Raw genomic sequence first — 7,009 nt, 5'->3', positions numbered from 1 at the left:
GCTTCGGCGTGATTTTTTACATGCTCCCAAAGCGTATGGTGGCCTTGGTATCAAAAATACTTTTGTGCTTGGCCAAGCATTACTCCTCAAAAAGTTTTGGCGCATGACTTCTCAACCTAATACCTTACTGGCAAAGTTATGGATACCAAAATACAAGAGGGATTTACCCATTCCGAAATCCAGGTCTTTGGTTTCAAATGTTTCTTACGCTTGGTCAGGTATTTGTCGTGCTGTGAACTTAACTAGAGATGCTATCTGCTGGAAGATTGGCAGTGGTAAGTTGCTTGATATTTGGTCGAGTCGCTGGGTTAATGGTGAGCTACCGACGCTTAGTTCACAATGTCTTTACCCGCTACCACCTTTATCATCATTCATTTTGCCATCTGGGAATTGGAATCCAACTATGCTCTTCCGCTATTTTTCTGCAACAACAACGAAGATAATCATTGCTATGGAACCTCCGGTACCAGATATTGACGACTTTATCTACTGGAAATTTACTGAAGATGGATCTTATTCGGCTAAGTCAGGTTACTGTTTCCTTTGGGCTCAAACATCGTCTGCGTCCTTTGTTAGGTCTACTACACCGCGGTTTCCTTGGCATTTTATATGGAGAAAGACGATGTCAAAAAAGCTTTCGATATTCCTCTGGCGAATGGCTCATAATATCTTGCCCACAAATGCAACTTTGCTCTCACGAGGTTTGAACATAGCCCAAGAATGTCATTTCTGTCACAATTCAATTGAGTCGATGGACCACTTATTTCGATCGTGTTCGATAACGCAACATTTATGGCGATCTTCCTGGCTTGGTTTAAATTCTTTGGCGAACCCGCTTATCCCCTTTACCACATGGCTTGCGGACTTTTAATCATTTCTTCTGCATCATTCTTATAACCAAACCCGCGATTACAGCTTGATCTATTTCTGCTCTTTACTCCGTGCAATTTGGTTATCGCGTAATTTGGTTGTTTTTCAAAATCAGCCGGTGAATCCTGCATTTGTCTTTCGCCTTACTGCTGAACTTGTAAGTTCTTGTGCTCACTTGAAGATTTCTAGATTGTCTTTTACGACACCTGCTGTGTGCTTTCCTTCTACTGCTGTCACAGGTTCTTTTTCATCACAATCTGGATGTCATTGGATACTCATATCTACACAACGCCATCGGGCCTCTTTTCTTTTCACCTGCTCGGTTTTTGATGCTGCTTTGAACTGCACTTTTCCACACCAAATCCGTGCAGAAACCACATTGGATGCTACTGCGAGAGGTCTCCTTTTTGCTATGTTTTATGCTCAGCGTGCAGGCTACAGACTATCTTCCGTTCTGGCTAACCTAATGCCAGTACCCGTTACTGTACGGAACTCTGTTCTTCAGATCCGTACACTGTTTGTGCTTTATCGTTTCTGGTCTGTAAGCCTAGCAACAGGCTAAACTCTCTTGTATTTATTTCTTTGTTTTAATATCGAAAGTTTATTGTTGTCAAAAAAAAAAAAGATAATAACACTTGTTAAGGGAAGAGTAAGTAATAAACCCGGTCGGCGGAAGTATATGCTTATCATCTACGTCTAATCTACTGAGCAATAATGAATCGTGACATTCAGATTAACCATGCACAATAATCTCGTGATGTAAGAAGTTGAGTAATATCCAATAATGATTCTTGTAATATTAAACATGAAAATAATTAAGAGCAAACAACGTAGAAGAGTGCGAGAGTGCGCAGGACAAAAATTATGAAACATGTAAACGCTTTACGGAGTATTATTATGGTATTTTAATTTCTAAGATCTATATATACACAATTAGATTGTAGTGTTTGCATTGACGTATGTTTTGACTACTATGGTCTCTTTTTTTAGGGAAATTAATATATTATACTTCGTATCTTTTATTATAATTGTTAAGATTTATTTTTAGAATAAATTTTATTTAAAGTGTTGAGCTAATTTGATAAGGAATTGAGAAATATTTTATTAACCAAAAGTTGTAACCAATAAAATCGCTCGAAAAATTCTTTTGTTAAGTAGCCAATGAAATCTCTTCAAAAGTTCCTCTTTTAAGTATATATACTAGATTTAATCTATGATTATGATGTATTAATCCTCTAAGGCTCCGTTCTTTTGCACTTACTGAACTGAACATATAGAAGCGAAGCTGAATTTATAAGAGCGTACTTTCTTTGAATTGAACTTATAGGGGCTAAATTGGCAAAAAGCGTTTTCCCCTCTTTTTCTCTCTCTAAAAAAAACCCTAAAATCCCAATCTTGCAGCTACTGCATCCCCATTCCACCCACCGTCCTTCTTGAGCCTCACGCGTTCGCCGGAGATGGGGCCGTCTTCGATGCTCTATCTCCGGCGAACTCCCACTCCTATTTTCTTTCATCTTCTTTAACCCGGTTCCATTCACCCTTTTCGTTCCATTGTTCCCTTCGTTTTTCGATCGGCTTCATTCCTGACTGTGGTTTGTCTTTAAGGTTCACCATCGTCTTCCTCCTTCATCCGTTTAGCAATTATTGTTGTGGTTGATGTTCTCTGAATCAATCCAATGCCGATTTTTTATCTGTTTTCGATTGCTCGACGGTTTTTGCAATCTGGTTTTGAATTTTGGGGATTTGGGGGAGGTTTCTTTGATTGACTTTCTAGGTTTTGGGAATGTATTGCGCGTTGCAGGTGATACGAAGTGCAGGTCTGTGCGTAGGGGCGTCCCAGTGTTCTGGTATTGATGTCTATGTTTGATGCTTCTTTTTCGATTTCGTAATTTTTAATCGTTTTGATTGCGTCCTGGTGAGTGTCCCCCTTTCCCAGGTTGGCTTCCCTTCATCTTTGTCGTGGTTGTGTGCTGTTGTCCGAGCTCGGCTTTGTCTCGGGGGTGGCTGTTTGGCTTTCGTTGGTGGTCATTGTTTGTGTTGACGGGTTTTGTCCGAGGTTGGTGTTGAAGGGAACATGGTGCTGCTGGGTTTTGGGTGTTTGGAACATGGTGCTGCTGGGTTTTTCTTAGAGGAGTGGGAGTTGGGTGGGCTTGGGATGGGTTTACACGGTGTGGCTGGCTTGGGTAGGATGCAGTGGCTTTTCCGAAATTACTTGTGTGCGAGCTCTTGTTTTATACGTTTTCCTTGGTTTTCTTTTTTAAAATAATCTACTCTTAGAAGAGTATTTGCATTAATTTTCACTTCTTAAAAGTTTTCTATCTTAGCTTTCTGAATTGGGGTTGTTTTTTGTGAAAAGTTATGGCTGCCATTTCTATTAATGCAATTTTCCTAAAACACTTTGTTATTGCACATGGAAATGGTGAATTTAAGGAGGATGATTGGTCACTTTTTAGTTCTTTCTTACCAAAGGAAGGAACCCATTTGACTAAGGTTAAATTTCTTAAGGAGAGGGGTAACGATTTTTTTAAGCAAAATATGTTTGACTCTGTGGCCGCTATGAAATGGCATGTCGACTTTTATGTTTGGTTTTGGAATCGATGGAGGACTATGACGCTGATTCTGTATTGCAATTAGCAATATCTTTAAATTTGAATCTAGCGGCTTGCGCTAATAAACTCCATGAGTATGAGGCGGCTATAAACTTCTCCTCTTTGGTTTTGTCGTCCTTCCCAAAAAATGTAAAGGCTCTTTTTTAGTCGAGCTATAGCTTGTATGAAGACTAATATGCTCATGGAAGCATAAACGATCTTGAAACTGCGTCAATGCTTGAACCTAAGAATAAAGATATCCTTAGAGAACTGAATGTTGTCAAGAATTTACGGGCTATTAATCAAAACGGTAAGAGAAGTATAGAGGACCAGTTGTCATGTGAGGTGGCTAGGGAACGTAAAAGACCTATCCCTGATGAAAATATGGTGGGCACCTTAGTTAAGGATAATGGGGGGTCTTCTTGTGGCTCTTGTGTTTCTTCACTTTCTGACTCCACTGTCATGGATACCTGCATTTCGGACGAAGGTAATCCTATAAATCTCGAAGGAAATTCTTCTCCTATTTTTGAGTTGGATCACAATCACAAAGACTCTCAAATAGGTGAACACGAGTATACTCCTAAAAACTCGGTTCATGAGTTCTCAAGAAAGGGTGGAGGAAATTCAAGGCTAAGGATCTCCGGACAAGCTTATCAAAAAATGCTTCAAGGTTGTAAGGTGAACTTTTACAATAAAAGAGACTTGTCTACTATGACAATTCGGATCCTTAATAACAACGTCACAAAGGAGGGAGGCATTGCAAGAGATCATTATAAAGGAAAGAAGAGGAGGAGACGCTCTAAAAAGCGGAAACCGAAGACGGAGGTGGTAAATGAAGACACGGTAATTGAAGACACGGTTTCTTGTTCTGGAGCCATCAATGGGATTCATGTTGTTAATTCGAGGGAGTCCTTTATTGGGGTGGTTAACTTGAGCGCCTCCTCTATTTGTGACGACTTATCTCCTTCTGGTTCTCAAACCCTCCATGGAGACCATACGGTTGTCGCCTCTAATTTCTGCTTACCCGTTTCTTTGGTGCATGACACGACCAACACCTCTTTTTGTTTCCAAGCCCATAAAGATCCAAGTAAGAAGTGCAAGATTCCTCTCTTTGGTAAACAGTCACGTGCCTCGCCTACACGTAGGGTTTGCAGGAATCCCTCAGGTAATCGTCAAGTGAGTGAGACGAAGAGAATTTTTAACATCAAGAAGAATCATAGGCTAGGGGATGAATCTCCGAGACACAATGTATCTACTTGCTCTACAAGTAGGTCTTTCTCCCGTAAATCTCTACGTCCTCGAGGCGTAAGTGTGTCTTGTTGCAGGTACTCCTCTGAAGCCCAGCTGACGAAGAAGAGAAAAGAAGAATTCGCTCATTTGGCAAACCCGGATCGTCCCCTCAAGAAGCCTTTTCTTTTTGCTAACCCCATTCTTAGCTTATTTTCTTTTTCAGATAATGTACTAATAAAGGCTGGCTCCGAGAGTCGGCTAAGCACTATGTAATGAACCTTTCTTTACCGTTGCCAAAAAAAAAAAAAAAAAAAAAAAAAAAAAAAAAAAAAAAAAAAAACTTATAGGGGCTGAATTGAACTTATAACTTAACTTATAGAAAAATGGGTATAAATTGAGCTAACGTTTTTAAACTGAATTTATAGGAGTTGAACTAAACTTATAGAAGCTTAACTTTTCTGAACTGAACTTATAAGAGCTTAACTTTTCTCAACATAACTGAACTTATTATGATGAAATAATACTCTTAATTAGGTCGTGTGACTGAACTTTTCTCAATTTTTACATCTTCATAATCATCAATGACGTTTTAACCAAGTGGTTAAGATGAAGCACAAAAACTTAAGAAAAACGGTATCCACAAAAACTTTAAAAAAAACGGTATCTTACTATGCTATCGGGATTATGTACCACATTATGTGACTTTTTATACTTGTTTATCAATCCAACAATAAATAAGTTCCTTGATTATGAAAAGGGGTACTAATAATTTTCATAATGCTTTTTTTTTTCTTTTTGAAAAAGATTACACAAACTTTGACCCCACTTAAAATTTTTACACGACTAATCATGCATAAGCTTACTTCCCCTAATTGTGCCGGTGCCAACTGCCCTATGTAACGCCAAATTCTTGATTTAGTTTTTATATTTCCAGCAACGACTATTTTTACTTGTTTCGAAAAGGTAAGTATAATATCTCAGAAACGCCTACTTTTTTTATACTTATTTAAATCGGTTGTGAGATGTCACATATTTAATCAACAAAACTTGTGTTTTTGTTTTCAATTTATCCCACGAATTAGATAGATATAAGATTTCCTTGAACATACAATACTCCATGTCTTAGTCTTTTGATTATCTTTTATTTTCAGTAAAATAAATTTCTCGTATGAATACCTCTGTTCTAATATGTAGTTAATATTTGACTTTTTTTATAATAAAGGAAATTTCGAAATAAAGATAACTATTAATTGGAACGGAGGGAGTAAACAAACAACATAAATTTAGCGATATGCTTTCATGATTAGGTTCGTACTCTTCTGGACCACTTTAGCACATCAAACGGCAACTTCTTGTCCAATTTCAGTTGTAAATTAGCTAGCTATGTATGTTAATAAAATTCCACGCATGATGATTTATTCATTTATCCACAATTATAATTCCATCCTAAATACTTCTAACATAAATTGACGACATTTGAATTATCCTCAAACCCTCTAATTAACAATAACATAGAAGATGATGAAGGAAACTGTTAATGAAGATTTAACGCTTAAAATCATCTAAAAAGCTATGCCACGTGATTACGGAATACTTATTAGCAATTATTTAGTAGTAAAACAATAATAGTCAAGAGCGTTTATACAAAGCATCTGCCGTTAATAGTGAATAAAAATACTTGTTAAAAAACCCGCTTTATAATAAATTTGTGTACACATGTTACACAATTATTTTTAATATAATAAGAACACAATTAAAATATAGAGAGTTCATAGTATAAAAGCTACGCCCATGTTACATTCTCAGTCTAGTTTTGTTCCTCAAATCTCGAAATTGAATTGCCTTATTACTATATGTGACCGATCATGATATTATTCCTAAGAAACGGTATCAATAAACACAATTAGCATAATCAACATTATAAAGTGTAGTAGTAAAAGAGAAAATTAAGAGAACCAGCATTGACAACGTAACGTTGTCGAAACATGATTGTTAAGAAAATGTATACATCATTTGATTGTTTATGTTGACAACTATTATGAAGCTTAAAGAACCTGATCCCGACACTCCAGGTTGAAACTCCAAAGATTGAATAATAATGTATTGTATTAGAAGATCTAATTAATAATAAATATACCTTTTACGATGGCATATGTATTATTTCTAGTTCGCCGAGACGATAACAACTCTTCAACAAACTGCACATAAAAAAAAACTCATTATTTACCACACAATTATGTTAGTATGCACAAATTCATCGTCAAAAAATTAAACCAAAACACCAAATTATCAGTAAAACTGACATCGTATATAATATATAA

The sequence above is a fragment of the Silene latifolia genome, chromosome Y (genome assembly GCF_048544455.1).
Source record: "Silene latifolia isolate original U9 population chromosome Y, ASM4854445v1, whole genome shotgun sequence".
Classification (NCBI taxonomy): Eukaryota; Viridiplantae; Streptophyta; class Magnoliopsida; order Caryophyllales; family Caryophyllaceae; genus Silene; species Silene latifolia.
Note: the sequence above shows the minus strand (reverse complement) of the source record.